Source organism: Anopheles arabiensis, chromosome 2, assembly GCF_016920715.1.
Source record: "Anopheles arabiensis isolate DONGOLA chromosome 2, AaraD3, whole genome shotgun sequence".
NCBI classification, from domain to species: Eukaryota; Metazoa; Arthropoda; class Insecta; order Diptera; family Culicidae; genus Anopheles; species Anopheles arabiensis.
In genome coordinates, this window is record NC_053517.1 from 19,613,718 (window position 1) to 19,633,569 (window position 19,852).

Sequence of the window (19,852 nt, forward strand, 5' to 3'; positions counted from 1 at the left end):
AAATAGTAGATTACATAGAAAAATTTAATATAGACGTATTATTGATTAGTGAAACATACTTAAAGCCGAATATAAGTTTTTACATTCCTAATTATAAAGTGCATAGGTTTGATAGAATTACAGGAGATAAGGGCGGTGTAGCTATATTGATTAAAAATGAAATAAAACATAGGTTAATGAACTCTCTTAATCTTAAAGTGTTAGAAGCTATAGCAATCTCAATAGAAACACCAGGTGGAAATTTAACACTCATATCTGTATACAATCCGGGTGCAAACAAAAACTTGATAGCTTTCAAAAATGATGTTGGTAACCTAACTAGACACAATCAAAACTACATTATTTGCGGAGACCTGAATGCAAGACACAAATATTGGAATTGTTTATCTTCTAACTCAGCTGGAAAGGTCCTGTTTGATAAAATGCAAACTGGATTATTTTCGATACACTGGCCGAACTCCCCCACCTTTTATTCATCAGACCCCAAAAAGTCCCCTTCAACCTTGGACTTAATACTAACCAATATCTCACACAATATTTCTGACCCAAAAACTGTTACCCAACTATCATCAGATCATCTCCCAGTAGTCTTCAAAATCCTTCGTACTAAACCAATAGCCATACCAAACAGATCAATATTTAATTATAGAGCTGCCAACTGGGAGTCATTTCAGAACCACATAAACAATAACATAGATTTGACCGAACTAAACCTTCAAAGCATAAAACATCCTAAACAACTAGACCATATGATCAAAAATATTAATAACTATATAACTGAAGCTCATAATATTGCAGTACCAAGGATTAAGCCAAGCCTTTACAATATTCAAATCCCACAGTTTATAAAAGATTTAATTACAAGAAGAAACCTTATACGACGCAAATGGCAAAGACATAGAAAATGTAATAGTCTAAAACAAACATACACTAGCCTAAATGTAAGAATTCAATATGAACTAGATTTACTTCGTAATGATTCGTGGTCTCAGAATCTTATTAAGATTAACCAACATACAAATAACAACGACAAAATGTGGAAATTCGTTAAAATAGTTAAAAACAAACAAAGTTCTATGCCACCATTGAAAGTAGATAACAAAATTCACATATCACCTGAAGAAAAATGTGAATTAATTAAAAAGCAATTTGAATCTGCCCACAAAATTACAAACGATTTGATCAGTCCCATGGAAAATAAAGTAAATTCAACGGTTAGAAGATTCTTAAAAACTAATCGTTCGCTCAGCCTTGACAACACCTTATTGAGTTCTCCAGCAGAGCTAATGAAAATAACAAAAAATCTTCATAACAAGAAAGCCACTGGCACTGATATGATTAATAACAAATGTCTCAAAAAGCTTCCCATAAAGGCAATTATTTATTTGAATTTTATATTTAATGGTTGTTTCAAAATTGGATATTTCCCTACCCACTGGAAACAAGCCAAAATAATAGCTATCCCTAAAGCTGGTAAAGATAAATCCCTACCGGAAAGTTACCGTCCTATTAGTTTGCTAAGTAGTATAGGTAAAATATTTGAAAAGTTAATCGCGAACAGAATTCGAGTTCACACGGAAGCTCACAACATTATTCCTGCATCTCAATTTGGTTTTCAACCGTCCCTTTCAACAACACATCAGTTAGACAGACTCACCAAATCAATAAAGTACAATAGAACTACAAAAAAATCAACCGGAATGGTTCTTCTGGATAGTGAAAAAGCTTTTGATACCATATGGCATAAAGGTTTATTATTTAAGCTTATTTCTTATGGTTATCCAATTACGCTCATTAAACTTATTGAATCATTCCTATCCAACAGGAAAAACAAGGTTCACATTTCGAATACAACATCAAATAGCTTCACTCCTGTGGCAGGGGTGCCACAAGGTAGTATTCTTTCCCCCTTACTTTTCAACATATTTATTGCAGACATTCCTAAAATGAAAAATTGCACTCAATACTTATACGCAGATGACTTTGCTGTGACGAGTACTGCCAAACATCCAAAAACTATTATAAAATCACTCAACAAATCACTAGCCTTGTATAGCAAGTACTGTCGAGTTTGGAAGTTAAAAATTAATGGATCTAAAACAGAGGCCATATTCTTCACACGATATGTAAGTCATCGAAAAACTCCAAACAGCAATTTGATGATAGATGGTGTATCAGTGCCTTGGAGTAATAAAGTGAAATATTTAGGGGTACTCCTAGACAAACGTTTAACATTCAAGTATCATATCGAAAATGTAATAACGAAAGCTGAAAAAACAATTAAAATATTATACACATTCTTGCACAGGAAATCCAAGTTAAATCTAAAAAACAAGCTATTAATTTACTATTGTTTTATTAGACCATTGTTAATCTACGCTTGTCCAGTATGGAATAAGATTGCCAAAACACATTTAAAAAGCCTTCAAGTACTCCAAAATAAAGTACTAAAAATGATTGTTAACGTTCCACCTTGGTTTAGAACTTCAACTCTACATTCCTACACAAACACCGAATTACTAACTAGCATTATAATAAAACATAATTCAAAATATAGAGTTAAATGCAACAACAGCACCCGCCAGGTAATACGTGAATTAAACAGAATCTAGGAAGATTTTAGGTTAGTTATATTTAGTTAGATTGTAAGTTAGGATAGAATTAGATTAGAAACAAATTACTTTTGCAGGGGGTTTTTTATAAATTTTTCCCTCTAGAAAATTTAAAGGCATATAATTATCTAAAATACAAATCGGCAAAGCCAATAGAAAAATTAGTAAAACCAATGAGGAGAGTATGCATACGGACCCATTGTAAAAATGCACAATGTAATAACATTTTCATGTACAAACCAAACAATAAAGCTACTACTACTACTCACCATAATGTAACGAACATAGCGAAACAAGGTTTATTATACATGCTTCAGAACAGAAACGAACTCCTTCAGCAATCGATCGAATTGATTAACGATCAGTTTGTCTTAGCAATTGCTTACATTTAGGCGTTTGCGTTACCGTTTTCATGCGTTGCGATGAACCATAACCATCAAAAGCATCATAAGAACCACCATTTTGCTGAAGCATTTTAAAACAATAGATTTTGCATAAATTTTTGTGTGTAATTTTCATTTATTAGAAACGGATCAATAAAATATTCCCCATTCTCACATCCTTCACTTGCGCCGGTAAGCGCCTAAAGCTATGCAATACATAATTTCTTACACCAAATATTTTGCATAGAATTTTACCAACGATGATTATCATGTTCAATAAAAGCACCCATTTCAAACAGTTAAAAAAAATACGTAGTATTTAAAACGAACTATATAACTTGCATAGTATCGTTAGCTTGCATACTTTCAGAGGTGTTATATTTTGGAGCAATATTGCTATTCACTTTCCACTTACCTGTTTGGCTTTAAAATTCGTTTGTACGTACTAATCAAGCAACAAATTTCCACGATTTGTTGCGGTGTTGTGTTATCTCCCCCCATCACCCCAAAAACCACACTGCACTGATTTACGTTAACACATTTTCCATTTCGCTAATGCTCCACTGCCGAGGCGATTACCGGCGACTCCTAGACCGTTTTATCGTGCTTCGGCAGCGGTTTACGCCCTTTTGATGGCTGTATTTGCAATCATTTGCTCAGGGGTCCTCCCGTATTGGCAGCGTTCGCTTTTCTGCATACACCACATGCTTAAGCTCCTATCACCGACATCATACACACGTACACAGCCACTAGCATGGTGTTTTACTTTTATTTCCATTTTGGCCTGCAGGGGGGAGGTTTTTCCATTTGTTTTTGCTCACAATCTTCGCTTGGCCCTTTGACAACAAGGGTGTGTGTGTGTGAGCATGTTGTCTGGTGTTGCATAAAGGTTCGCTACTTCGAAGCAGCTCACTCTCTCCCATCTAGATTTATGTGTGCCGATAAACAAAAACCCTCTCCCGATCAATGTGTCACACTCACCCGAACGGAAGCCACCCTTGTGCAAGGCTTCGTTCATTCAAGGCACACACAAACACACGCACACACACACATGAACACATTCCTCATCCATTGATGAGTTTCTTTTTTCTTCTTCTGGCAGAACAGATTACGAACACTTTCCCACGGGCAGCTGCCCTCAGGGCGGCATCCGATCGAGATAGCTCGGCATCCGGACGGGTGCGAAGCAAACGAGGGCGTGAACAAGCAGAACACAGCGAACATGTGCACGCGTGCGAGAATATTTTGGCCCAAACAACGTAACCCCAGCCACAAAACAAACCCCCCGCTCTCCGCTCGGGAATGATGGAAGATTTGACTGACAGCCAAAAGGATGCAGACGCAAAGCAGAACAGCAAGTGTTGGGAAAAAAGCTTCTTCCAGCATCGCGCTTCTTCAAAAACCAAACCAAAAAAAAAGAAGAAGGAAAATCCCAAGCAAGATCACAAAACCATTCACAAGCTCCGTTCCATTCGATGCTATCCCTTCGAGCGAAAACGAAAATTCGCAATAAAAATCATGAAAAGCATTTGCTTTACGGCTGCTTTCGGTGTTTGATGTGTGGGTGCGCGCGCGTCAGTATGTTCTAAATCATCATCCACTGACGGGATGTGTGTCCATGGTTCTTTTACAACTTTCCTTTCCCTCCCCTTTCGGTCGCCCGAATTCTCCCTTTTCTTCGAGTGCCTCCCAAGCGGCAGACGTATGCCGCGTCCCAAACCCACCCCACGAGGGGCACGAGAAAAATGGGGTTGACAAAAGGGGTTTATCCTTTTCATTCCTTGGCACAATGGCAATTTCTATGCAAAAACGAAGCTGTAAGGAAATCTTTTTCCGGCAGATCGTCATTTTTTGTTGTTGTTGTGTGTGTGTGTGTGTATGTGTTGCGTCCGCTTCTTCACTGGGCCATCCAAATTTGGAATGTTGTCTAAAACGAGTGCCAGCTCTGGCTCCCAGTGCTGCCCCTGGTCTAATCTCTAGCCAGAGTGATCCGGCTTGTGGGCAAGGCTGTCATCCATTTTAATTTTTGTTGTCAAACAAACCTATGCAAACCTTTTATAATCCGATGCGATGGAGCAGTGCGACAATTTGTAGTCCGTAGTGAATGGCTATAAACGCTCCGTAACGACTGTATGATAGCCGTGCCAGTATAAGTGGACGGGTGGGTGTATGTGTGTTTTTTGAATAAAAACATAAACTTTCATCCAAATCAAACAAGCTAATTGCTTCATCTTCGTTCGACGAAAGAATCTCGATGTTTGCAGAGTGGTTAGTTCACCATCAGATGGATACGTTGAACTTGATGCCTTCCGCTCCACACCATTGTAGCTTTTCCAATTAAGTCACTAATTAATTAACCTCATTTTTCGTGTGAAAGTTTTGTGATAATCGGCCCGTGATGTAGTTCTGCGAAATGATCGCTTCGCTATACTTCCTTTTTAACGAATTAACAACACTCATCGACAACTGCACTACAGACTGCTGGTTCATCATGACAACGTTCGCGCAATTAAAGCATTTCGTAAAATTTAAGCTGCACATCCTGGAGATGGTATTGGACCCGTTGGGCCAACTTGCCTGTACGACAACGACACATGACACACGAGCATAGTACAATTTCCTGTTTCCCATATCGCGCTTTCTAACGAGATTACACGTTTCACCCGAAGACTGCTTGGTTGCTGGTTGCACTGCACCAAAGAGAGAGAGCGAGAGAGACAGAGCGACATGTACAGAGCTAAAGTTTTTTGTAGCCCCTCGCCAGTTTGTCTACGCTTTTGCTTCACCTTCCGGAAATTGTACGACATGATGCCGTAAGTAATCTCGCGATCCTCCAGCCCACGAAATGTGTGCCGTGAGGCAAAGCTGGCAGATAATAATTAGATTTGTATGTGTGTGTATGTGTGTGTGTCTGGCTATGTGAAGGTGGATCGTTTCTATCGTTCGTCCACAGTCGCCACATGGTGCACACGGTGCTGCACGGGGGCAAACGTCCGGGGCCGAAATCGTATGACCGTAAGAGGCTTGCTTTGAATCTTTTCCGCGAAACGTGAACAAACGAAACCACCGCGCTCTCTAACCGAAACCTGCAGCCATGATCTTTGGTACGAGCGGGCAATTATTTTGCGCAGCAATACTGCCTGCAGTGTGCTGTAACGCTTCAATGGACGGGGTCAGGATTTTGGTTGCTTCTTAGCTGGACGATACTGTGCTGTTCACACATTCTCGCTTATGAAACTAATCATTACACGGTCATTAATTTCTTTCAAATGAGGGCTGACCGTACGTTTTGTGCTTTATGAAAAGTCATACTGCGCGGAGATTAAGACGGAAAAGTGAACATTTCACTGCGGCAATAGGAATGGGCTTTGGAGACAACTTCCTCTTAATAAACGCCTAAAGGTATGCAAAAGGTGTCAAGTGCTAGATGTTTCACACGCAATCGTGTACGTGTTTTGTCGTGTTCGAGAATAGATTCATTCGTTCTCGACATCAAAATCATAACAGGAATGGATAATAAATGTTATTTTGGCAAATTTTCAAGTAAAATTTTAGCAATAACAAATTCCGATACGATTCAACATTGAAACATGCAAGAGTAATAGTAACACAAAAAATGCAAATTCGAGAAACTAATATTAATTGTTCTGATCGAAGGTGAAAATTCTGGTGATTATACTGACATCATTCCTGTTTTACCAAAATCTGATGGCAGAACAGAAAGGCGCGTTCATTGTAGTCCATTTTAATGAATTTGATGTCAATTTTCTCACTCCCAAATAAGTAAGGATATTGATGGGAATCGCATAAAAAGCAATTAGTGTACTCATTGCTTGGTTAAGCATTTTGTTAAGAAAATCAATTCCTTTTAAAAACTACATACAATAGCAATACAATAGCTTGACTGTAGAAATCAGCACGGTTATTTTGAAAAAGGTTCCCTGTATTAGTCGTCAACAGTAGTTACTGTTGCATACATTGGGGTGTTTTACTGTGTTGCATACCTATAGGGGCAAGGCAAAATCTTACTCTCTAAAACCCACAGTCATCATAGTTTACTTTTTAACTACCCTGTAATGAACTTCTTTCTTCATTTTAATACATTTCTGTTTTCAGTAGAACAAAAAAAAACTGTCATCAGCAATTTCACGAACGATCGTTCTAACCGTTGAATTTTATTACTGCCTCCGAGTGCCATTCAGAAGCTCATCTTCTGCCCTAGCGCAAACCACACGACACACGAGTGCAACTCTTTAAATAAGCACCGAACGGCGAAACCTTTGGCCGCCCGACTCTGCTCCCGCAATGCCAAAATTGTAACTATTTTATGCAAATTAGAACAGTCATCCACAACGTGACGCTTTGTCGGTGGAATGGTTTTCTGTTGAATCTACTCATTACTGCCATTTCTAGCAAGCACCCGACCGGAGAAACCATTTCGAAGTGGGCTGTAGGGGAGAGCGAAAAAATGCTCTCTCACACACACACACACACACACAAACTTTCCTCCCTTTGCCGGGAGAGCTTTATTCAACATTAATTACAGTCCATTGGTAATAGCAGCCAGATTGGATCGTTTGATTAGGTACGGGAAACGAGCGAGCAGGGACACTGGTGCGGACAGGCTGCTGCTGGTGCTGCTCTTCCTTTGCGCAGGTTACGCCTTGCAGCTACCCGAACATCGATGTGCTTGACCGCCGTGGCAGCGGTAGTCAAAAACTCGGGCAGAGCATGTTTATATGCACACACACACGGGTCGGGATGGCATAGTAAAAATGGATGAACGATTTCCGGACGCTTCGCTCTGGCCCGGCAGGACGCTAACGACACGGTGCCGTTGTAATAGATGGGCAAGGAGCTCGTACGGGCGACTGTGGTGATTTTTCAGAAGCCATGAACATGAAAGAGGCTGAATCGTTTCGAAGCGAACGGAACAAGGGGTACAACACGTTCACGGCTGCACACAAACTCCCACACTGGGAGAGAGAGGAAGAACTATGCCGTTCCGTGTGACAGCAAACTAGCAGCGGCACGGGCGAGGGCACGTATGCGGCTGAACGCCTGTACCCTGTGTGCTGTGGATATTTCGAAAGTATGAGCCACCTCACCGCTGGCCAACAACGACTCCGACCGACCGACTGCGAGTGGTGTGGAATGTGTGTGAAATTTTTGTTTGATTTCAGCTTGATGCCAATGGCGCGGGATGAACGGGGGCAAATGGGGGGAGAAACGCGAAAGAACAGTGGAGTACCGTTGTCGACGGCAGCCAAACATGGTACGGCCTTTGTGGCTGACCGGTGGGTTTTACGGGTTGTTGAGTTTAGCGATCGTATATGTTCCGCTACCCCTATCCACACCGCACGATCCTTGCGAAACAAAACCCGAGTGGGGAAAACCGAGCAGTTACTCTTTTCCGTGTGATTTAGTTGCATCACGACGTATCAAAATTCGGCGCTCTGCACATGCTAGTGTTACGGCCAAAGTGGCCGTTCTTCTCGTGTACCGACAAATCGTCCCAGCCTACCCCCACCCGTACGCTCCGCACTGATGGGGAGTGTGAAATCTGAGAAACAGAGACACGAAGCACCAGTGAGGATGTATGTTTTCTCGGAAAACAACAATATCAAACCCCGCTGCCGCTGCTGCTGTCGGTGGCAATAGTACACTGCTGAGCGTGACACCCGGTTCGGTGCCATGGCCTTCGTGCACAAGGCACTCCCAACCCGATGCAACTCAGGTCGGTCAGCAAGTCATTCGGCCAGTCAGTCAGTCAGTCCGGGCCGGAAGGCCGGAAAAACTGCATGAAAATGATGTCACACGAAAAATGTGCCATGTACACCATCAATTAAAGTGACTGTACCCGGGCGAGCAAGTGTGCGTACGCTCCCAGCTCCCAGTGTGCTGTGTGGAGCGGTACTGATTTGAAGAACGAATTGTTTAAAACGCCTGGCCCCGCCTTTGGCCCCGCACCAAAGGAAGGAAGAGCGGTGCGAAGCGGAAGAACGTTATTTATGGGTGCTTTTGGTGGCCTCGTACACATACACTCGCACGATGCAGTGGCGCTCATATTTAATTTTGCTGCCAACTTGCGCGTATGGCGCTTGTCCAAATTTCGGTCGGTCGCTGCCACGATTTCGCATCACAACCCTTCGTTCGCCTGGGTCGAGATTAAACGCACTAGGTGTAATATAGCGCACACACACACGCCGGAAAAGTTAGAAAGTGTTCGTTTTGATAACGCCACCGCAGCGCATGGGCGTGTTACCGGCTATGATACTGATTTAGTGCATTATTTTTGTGATATTAATGGTGAACCGAACAGAGCGAAAAAATGAGGAAACTACCAAAAAAAAATCCCATCCCCCCCGGGCGCAATATCAATAAGCTAGCTAACCACACTTTCATGTTGCAGCTAAACAATCTACACAAAGTAACAGTGAAGCTCCGCACCGGAAGCAGACGTACCAGTGGAACTGCTCCCTGGTGCTATTAATCTTTTCCGCCCATCCTCGTCCCGTTTTCGCTCAATCGGCTGCGCCACGGAAGGGCGTAAGCGAAGACTTTGTAACGCTCGCAGCTAGTTTTGCACTGAGCCGTGCATAACTTTGGGCGCTTCGCAACCTTTCTCCCTACCCTTCGCTCAATCGGCTTAATACGCCTCAAAGTATGCAACCCGCAGTACAAAGCGCGCCTTGTTTTGCTGTGTTTATTAACCAAATGATTGCGCTCGAGAGAATGCTGTCGATGGGGCCGGGATGCCCGTTCTACCGCCGCAATCGCATCGCAACCTGATTTTACCTTTCCGCTTCCGCTTCTAGCCTAGCAGGGCAACACACACAAAAAAACAGGTACCGAATTCCATGCCACCGCGTATCGTCCCCGGACGCGTCCCGAAAAGGGGCTCATAATTTATTCTGTGTAGGAATTTCATAAATTAATACACACCGTTTGTTATCTTTTAATCCGGGCGGCCCGGTATATTAGATGAAAAGCTATTCACGCCCGGTTCGCGGTTGCACGGCCATTTCAACATCCGGTCCGGTCGGTCCGGTTGGCAATGCGGGCAGTACACTCCCTCCCGATGCACATCTGTTTCCCGACTTCGCCCTTCGATAATTTCAGGCGAGCAGGCAGGTGAAATATTAATTGAAATTTCTACAATTATGGCCGGCCGGAGCGTGCATCCCGAGCGTGCGGCAAACCGAAACACTAAGCTAACATTAATCAACCGCCCAAAACCGACCGGCGCTCTTGGGGAGCGCGTAACTGACCGTGGCGTGAGCGGTGGCAACTGGTTACCGAGATTACTGGTGCACGATTTTAATCTTATCGATATCAAGCAGCTCATTTACAGCGCAACCATTGGCAAACTGGCAGCAATTGGTGGAAGTGAAGGCGAAAACAGCGCGCCGGAACAGGTGTGAAACTCCGTTGTGCCCGTTGGTGTGGTGTTTTACCATTCGGAAGCCATTCGCTTTCATGCTAGGTGTTGAAAACTCCTACCCTACCCGTATGATTCGTACAAGCAGCGCGTGCTAACAATCATGCGTGAAACTTGTTGGCTTCCACTCTGCCCGGTTTATTAGTTGAAAGTAATCATCAAAATCTGCACACACACTCACTCAGGATGAAGTTGTGAATTTTCACACTTGCACCCAGTTTTTGGTTTTTCAACTACGCTCCCGCACCGAGCAAGAGCGAGAGCGGGCCAATGTTCGGGTCAGTAAACACGCTCTTGCCCACCGACAATACTTTACAGCGGCCTAATTAGTTGGGCAACATGTTTAATCTACGGTACAGGGCTCGACCACCGAATAGCACCGAAACCGTATGCAACCGGCACAGCTCAGTTGCCCGTCGTACATGCTGGTCTAATTACTTTTGCAACCGTCTTTGTCTGCTTTGTCTGGGACGCAAACCCCGGCCTCCCGGTCAATTAGATCGGTTTGCTACTTCCACACGACACACCGCAGGGACACAGAGCATAAAAAATAAAAAATAAACGGAACATCCTGTCCCCCCCCCCCCCCCCCCCCTTCCAAACAGTCAGACACAAGCGCCCAATATCGATGGTGGCCAACCAGCGAGCAAGGGGGTGGGCAAAGTTTCCCCGTGAGTCAATCAGCACCAGAAGCCTGGTAACCTGGTTGGGCGAAACTTTCCTGACATGGGTAAAGTTGAACGTACTGCGAAACTCCGTCCGTCGAGTCGCCCACCATAAAGATAACACGTCGACGTGTGTTGGTGTGTGTGTGTGTGTGTGGCTGTGTGTTTGGGAGCGAAATGCCCTTATCCTGATCCTGATTGTGGGTTGCATTGTCACACGATGTGTATTGGAAGTGACGGGCACGGTGTGGCGCGACGTATAAATGCTTTCCCAAAGGTGCGATCGTTTTATGACAGTGCAGTGATGGTTATTACTATTGTGCTGCAGAAAGTTTACAAATAAACTTCAATCAGCTGCTGGGTGGAATATAGAAATCTTTTGCTCGTTGTACGATTAAAAAGAAACTCCAATCAAAACTTCCAACTGGGAAGTGTATGGAGTACATTTTCGGTTGGTGTACAGTAGTTACAGCACCGAAAAGTATGAAATGACACAACCAGAATGGCAGACTTTGGCACAGTGTAAATAAAAGGCAGTAACTCACACAACCGCAGTAAAGCTGAATATGCGAAAAAGTATTAACAAGCCAATTTGGTTCTACAGCTTGCATAACTGTTGGCGTTTTGTGTGGCAGATTGCATACATGCAGGTAAGCTCGTTCTTCCGATAGAGCTGTAGATATGTTAAACACTTGTCACTGATTGTTGGATGCACTAAATTGTTTCAAAATGAACACCCCCGGGTTGTTCCTTGGTATATGATTAAAAAAATTTAGTAATTCTTATAAATTAACTAAACATTAATTAATTTAGCTTTATCATCTTGTATCAAGAAGCCTCCAACTTTCCGCACAGAAACAAAATGTACCCTACTCAGTACAATCCTCTGCGGCAACACTTACCGCATCGTTTCGGCCATCAAAGTGTCCATCAGCAAGTGCTTTCCTCCGATGCCTTCCAACCCATTGCCTTTCCGAATGATAATACAGTATTATGTGCCCCGAGCCCGCAGGGAGAGAGAGAGAGCGAGAACGATATCCCGCAGGACAATTCGTTTTTCATCTCTGTGTGCTCGTCGGCCATTATTTCTTACCCAATATGAGAGCATTTGGCTAAACCCTTCCCGGAGACCGGGAAACGAACAAAAAGAACATCCCCAATACAGCCACCCAGTACGTGACAAACTGCCTGAAGGATTTCTCCCACTGGTGTCGCCTGCTTAGTTTTTTAGTTGGAAGGAGTGTTGGAGAAGACACACCCAACAAAGCAGTGTCCCGAGCTAAAGTGGGAAATATTTTGCGTTTGTGGAAAATTTGTCACGTAACAGTCGTTTCACTGTTTCAGCAGCGGCAGCAGCAACATCAACAACAAAGCCACAAAGCCATTGAGCGGCTCAATTGAGCCGCTCATGCACTGCGATCGACAGGGGACCCCTCGGCTCGGGCTGGTGCAGTCGGTTGGAAAATTGCGAGCACGTCGATGTGTGATATATTCATTCCGGTTTTGCCAATCATTTTGTGCGACGTATGAATTTATGCCAAAAACACACGCGATTCTCGAGACGCTTATTCGGCTGTGGGGGGAGGGCTAAGGAAGGAGAGGATGCAAGAGGTTCGAGAAGTTTTCTATTAGCTGCTCACCGTGCGGTAAATGGAACCCATTTCCTTTACTGTGGTTTTTGGGAACGCTTCCCTTGCGCACGTAACTCCTGATGGCAAAACCGTCATAATGCACTTGACGTATTAAAACTATTTTCCCAACGACAACACGTGAGCAGTAGGAAAACCATCATCCATCATGCATTGCACTTGCGCTGAACGCTCGCCACATCCGTCCCTGCCGGGATGGAGCGAAACGAGTTCGCTCCCCCATCGCAATGCTTACAGATTTGCATGCATCGATTGCCAACCGTTTCCCGGCGTGAAGCGAATCGAACACCGGCACACCGATTCTCACAGGATTCGATTTAATCCTCCACGACTGGCTTCACGAGATCCTCCGGCTGTGGCCCACATCCTCCTCCGGGTGGTCAAATTTAATTTATTTATTTATCTGAACCAACCTTTTCGGTAGCTATCGAACGGAAGTGGCCAAGGCCGGCTTTAAAAAGCAATTTGACAGCCCCACCGAAACCCTGCCCGCACACGGCCACGGCTCGACTGACCGGAGCATTTCATTCAACCACTGAAAATTGCTTCCCACCAGTCTCACCACCACAGGCATCGGGCAACTCTGGCTTCCACCCGGCATGGTGTACGTACCGGTTCGATCGACTTGACGATTACCTTATTCTAATCCGCTTTACAGCTATGATTTCGAATGCAACTTAGCACCAATGCTGAAAGGTGCCGGTGCTAAAAGCAATCTTTCTGTGTGTCCGCACTCGCCACACACTTACTCTCTCCACCCCCCCCCCCCCCTGTTCGCCGTCGCACAACCACCTTGGGCCCGGGCAATAATGGGCGTGCTAAGTAGAGGGTGATTTGCAGAGAAAAGTGCCGTTTTCTTTTCATGGGAAACTGATTGCATTTCGCACAAGGTGCGCACCTCGGCAGCATTCCTCCAGGCATTGGTCAGCGTGCGGACGGACGGTGGGATTAGCCTGACTGAGGGACGGACCCCGACGGATGCAGGTGCAGGCGATTTTTCTCTTGTCCGTTTTCGTTTCGAACTTTAAATAATTGATGCATTTGGCCACAGCTGCCGACTAGCGACCTGCTGGGGCGATAGTGCTGGTGGCTGTCGAGTCGAAGAATTGAGCAATCGCTTCGCGTGAATGGAAATAAATTACATCTAGCATGATCGAAAGGAAATGTAAGCATTAGTGGCATAAAAACTGCTTCGATTTGGACTTCAGATGGATGTGTGTGTGGCACTATAACTTTTAAGACGGTGTAGTATTATGATGTAACAGGGCATACGCCTTCTATAGTTGTTAAGAGATGTTCAAGCCGATGCATGCATCATTGTGAAATGAAATTGAAGATTGCAACTTCAAGAAGGGGAAAAGGGCAGCTTCCTCCTTGACTTTTTGAGGCTAGAACGCTTAAAGGTATGCAGTACATATTAATTAATTGATTTGAGACTCATGATTGATTAGATGTAACCGTATCGATAAACGAATCGTAGATTGCGATTAATTAATCTGTCAAACGGCTTGGTTTGATATATTTATCTGTCATAAAAAAGTATATCTCTCGGACCCATAATCTTGAAAATCTTGGCGCAATCTTAAAATTTTTTGGAAATAACGTTTATAGGATAGTGTTAGATACTCAAAATGATATATTTTTTTACGAAACACATCTATTGAGACAGTAACTGTTTATCGTTTTTGAAATCAGCAATACATGCATGCTGTAAAAAAACAATGCATACATTTAGGCGCTTAATAAACGAGTCGCTTCATAACCGTATAAACCATTCAGCTTAAAAAATGTATCATTTACAAACTATGAACTATAAAAATACTGGTAAAATTATTTTTAAAAAATAAATTGGTTTACTTTTTCTAATTCTGATCTATATTGATATTGCTATAATTGAAAAAAAAAATAAAAAAAATCTACCAAAATTGCATGCTAATTTTATTAAACAAATCAAAACCCGCTTACTACAATACGAAGGAAAAGTGTACGGAAATGTAAATACCAAAGTGGGACAAGTTTCACAAAGCATGAAACAAATTTAGGACACTGTCACGCTACCCACGAAATCAGTCAACCGGCGCAAGTCAAAACTTTGCCGCCATACCTTTAAGACGTCAACTGAACCGTGTCAAAAAGATGTAAAATGATTTTCACCATTATTATCCTTCCACCGGAGCTTCATTACAAAATGAGACATCAACATCAACAACAACAACAAAACGAAAGTAAAAAGGGAATGCTTCTCGTTACAACGCGTAGGCCTAGTATTCTTTAGCGCCGGGAAATGCAAAATTTTCCCAGGAACATTAGTCGAAACATTTGCTTTAATGCTGATAATCCCGCAATGCTGCTGGCTCTTACGCGGCGCGCGGTGCTTGTCAGACGCTTCCAACTGACAATTCCCGGTGTCTGATTAATCCCTTTTTAATTACCTTTTTCTGATGGGGCGGGCCGCTAGCCGGTCGGGCCGGTGGGCCTGGCGTTTTTGTGACGCACTCGGTACGATTGTCGCACGATTTTGTTAGCATTTACAATTTAGATTAATTGAACTGATCATTATTCACCGAACTGGCACAGGGTGTGTGTTTTTTCACCTTTTGCTGGCTTTTTTATCCCTTGAAAGTGTGCGAGATATAAAAAAAAAGGAGAAGGAAATTTCACGAAAGACAAGAAACACACCGCTCTAACGGTTCCGTAGCGGAATTATAATAAACCTTTAGTATCGCACGGGCACACTCCATGGCGGAATTAAAAGCAAACTATTTTAATTACACACCAGGAAATAGGTTTAAAATACGCTTCACGCCATGCCGCTGCTTTACCCCCGCTTCCGGCGCTTAGAATCCGAACGGATGGAGAGATGGAGGAAACAAAACAAGAGAGAGGGTGAAACGTTAATTAGTGCCATTAGTATCTAGTTTGCGGGTTAAGGTCAGCAGGAAATGAACCTGTCATTAGCGGGCGGAACCGACGACGCAAGCAAGATGAATGGCATCGCTAGCCGTCGATTGCGCCGCATCGGTTTCCGTACCCGCAGCAGCAGTGCTGCTGACAAAGCTGATTTAATCGATACAAAGTAAGTTCTTTGCTTTCCCGTTACCGACCAGTTGTAGTGAGCAAAATAAATTATCTTCCCCGTCTCGTGCTCATCAGTATCGAGCTCGAAGATACGGAAACTATTCCCAAGATCTGGTTCTTCCTAGGCTCTCCCCCGGGACGACAGCACATCAATCCCGCACATCGATTGCTGGAACGGCAATTTTAAGCAAGTTAAATTAGTATGTTTATCTCATCTTGCTGAAGTTTTCTTTCACTTTCCCGCACCACACGCGCACAAAGAGATGTGAGTAACTTTTCCGTACGTTTTTTTTTCTTTTTTCGATGTAAACTTGCCCTCTTTTTTACCGACCGACTTTGTTGCTTCCAATCATCGCCCACCGCAAGCACATCATCATCCTTCGTGTGCTCAACCGTAAAGGGGAAGAAAAGTTTACCGAAACCCGTTCGAAATGCAAGCGATAGCGCTAACAAGAAACGATATAAACACGGCGATAGTATTCCCCGCGGCGGGACAGTTCCAACAACCTCGGGATTCAATCCCGGAAACAGATCGTAAAGGAATCCAATTACTAACCGATCAATCGAAAGGCATCAAAAAGTTTGATTCGAATGTGCTGCGTTTGCTCCAAACGAACAGACGTCACATTTGTAACACATTTACAACTTTTCCTTCACGAAAATCGGTATCGGTTGATGAACTGGAGTTTAAAAGCGTGTGTTCGAGTGCAAATCGGTGCTCAACTTGAAAGCGTTTCGAAACGAATGATGCGTATGCAATTTGCATCGCACCGTATAGCGCCTAAATGTATGCTGTTCGCGCCCAACAAAGCCGGTTTTTTTTCAAGTAAGGCTGCTTTGCTTTGTTTTTATGGGTCACTTTTAATTGATTCACATCTCGAGCCCATTTAGAGGAGCACGAGCTCACATCAAACGACCGTAAAACCTAATATACTGCTCGGGTTACAAATTACAATCACACCTTACACGGTTGTACCCTTCCCTCTCCAGGGGAGTGCCCTTACATGTTCTATTCCGAAAAATACACCTTCCCACACCACGTATCACACACAAAACAGGGCCGTGGGCGCCACACACTGGCTACTAATTATGCAAAGACTCAGCCTTCACCAATGCTACCGAGCGCATTGGAATTGGTTTGATAAGCCCGAATGCCATCGTATTGGCTTCTGCGTGAAGCAACTCAAAGCATTCAATCGTTCCGTCCCTGCCGTCCAGGGATAATTTGACATTGGGATCGTATCGAATCGCCTGACGCGAAACGGACTGCTATCCCACGAAGCACCATTGAACATGGGATATGGCTCAGTTGTCATGGTACGGTTGCAAGTAAAATGATTTATGGTGGCAACTGATCAGATGGCCTCTTCGGAGCCTTTCCTGGCGCCGATTGTTCTGTCCGGGGTGGCCCTCGAGAGTTGGGAGCGTTCGTACGGCGGTAAGCAACGGGATACTGTTTGTCCACTGTTTGGTGAGGCGGTGCTTAGAGGGTTTGAAACAGTAATCAAACTGAAGCTGTAACTGTCATGAAAAACTAATCACAGCCATACGCTTCCTTCACTTTTCCGGAGCATGGCTCAATTCAATGGACCAATTTCGAACCCTGGCAATAGTTGACGGCAATTCGAAATGGGGACGAGTATTGAATAGTTCCCTTGTTGTCCAAACGGCATCAATTTCGAGTAGTATTGATTAACTTCCAAGTTTTCCAATGATACTGAAAAGTTACTAAACGAAGCTCGATAAGCGATGTTTCGCAAACCAACATTCATTGTTCGCATTCAATACCAAAGCGTTTCGAAATCTATTCCACGTATATGAAAATTTATAGATTTACCCAAAAGCACTCGGTGCATTCACTGAAATTGTTCATGCAGCAAAAAAAAACCACTCCCGTCTGAAAGGTTATCCCAACCATTGAGCCCACACACTCGCATTTTCTAGCTCAATCCAAGCGGGCAAAAGTCAATTGCCAAAAACGCCGAATTCCACACAATGCTCCACATTCCATTAATCGTTGGTTTAAGGGTGGAAGGTTTTTTTGTGCAGCATACGCATTCGAATTGACTTTCCTGTGCGGACATACACACTGCCGCTCGGATAAACTATGCTCGATGAAGCGCATGCAACGCGGGCGTATTGCTTTCCATCCTGCTCTGCTTTCGGAATGATAATCCAAATCTATAATCGGTTCGTTGTGCAAGAGCAAAGGATTCCCATCAACAACGAAAAAATCTTGATGAAGTGACTCCATATCGCAAAAAAAAAAACTACCGTAACAGAATGAGCTGTGAAATGTGAACCCCGGTCTGGGTGGATTGCTTTCCTCCCCCACTCGTAACGAATGTACTTCACCACGGTAAACCGATGGGTACAGTTGATTACGCCACCGCAAGGCTGGCGAGCTGGTGTCTCGGAGGTGGTCTTTTGGGGGTTTTTTTCTTCCTTTTTTTTTCGGTGACACATCGGACGTGGTACGCAGTTAATTGACTCCATCATCACACGCTCTGCATACGTAATCGCAAGGCGGCACCGTAAACGGTTGTGAATTATTATTCCACGCATTCACCACCATCACCACAACCGCCGCTGCCGCTCACTGGGTGGTGGTGGGCTGGTGAGCTTATGAATGCGTAAAGCTTACACGAGCGGCTTACACCAGACCGTGCGCGCTCCATTTCCTTTACGCACGAGCTTCACATATGCTTGCACTTCGCGATGCCGTGCATTCGCGTTCGCTTGTTGTTGTTGTTGTTTTGCTCTCCTTGCCTTGTATCGATCGATCGTGAGCTGGGCTTTGGGACTTATTTGGCCGTGAAAACATTCCGGAACGGCGAACGAGAGCAGTGCAGTACTTCATTACGAATACAGAACAAATAAAATTAATCAAAAACACCGAATGTGGATGGAATATGGATGGATTCCATGTTTTTTTTTTGCCACCAGTTTGCCGGGCCCGAGCACGGCCAAGCGATTGCAAAAACAAAAAACATAGCTGACATGTTTCGTTCATTTAAAAATACTTTTTTAATGCTATTATGCGATAAAACAAAAGTTAAACTCTACCACACGCATCAAACATAGGCTCAGTGTGAGAAAAACGAAATGAAACAGGCAGAAAATGCAATGTTAAATAAATACACCATCCAATTGCATACCTGTAGGCGCTACAGAGTGAACCTTTCCAACGCGTCGTTACGCAAGACATTGGAACAATAAATTGCATACTTGTAGGCGCCTTTTTGAACATTACATCTAAGGTATGCAATCTGCATACTCTAAACGCCTAACGTTATGCAATTTTCACCACAAAATGTGCTTCCTGTGAGCTAATTGATCAATTTTCACGTGTTTTTGCACTCTTTTTATAAAAATACTATCATAAAATACTCGCATGGTGCACATGACGAAGTTTAATTAAAAAAAAAGTCTTTTACCGCACCAATCGTCAACAAAGCGACCTAGCACAGTCCATTACTTAGTGGGACTTGTATTTTGCGCTCGAATGATCACGGCATAATCCCGACTCGCTGGCCACTGTCTGCCCGAGTGCGTGCGTTTCACGCCCACAGTGTACTATTCATGTCCGAAGAACCGTAAACAGAATAGACGACAACATGGATGTGGCCGTCTTTACCCACGTATCTTCCGGCAGCTCATTCGGCTGTTTTTTCTCTCTTTCTTTTGTGTTGTAATTATTTGAAACTCTATTCATTCCCATTCACTAAGAGCTGGATAGCGGTCCGCTGCCCTCAAAAGCCCACCCCCAGGCTCATTCATTTCATGTGACGGCGGGATGGACGCTCCAAAAGGGCGCTAATAAATGGACAGTGAATCTGGTCGGAATTTGTCCAGTGGAGTGTGTAATTGAATTTAATTGAAAACGATTGTTAAAAGCTACTGCGCGACCTGCCACCGGGGTTTGGGACGGCCGGGAATGCAAAATCAGTGGCAGGAGCAACAAATACGAACACACAAACGCACACACAAACAAAAAATGAAACAAACAAACATCCCAACCTTC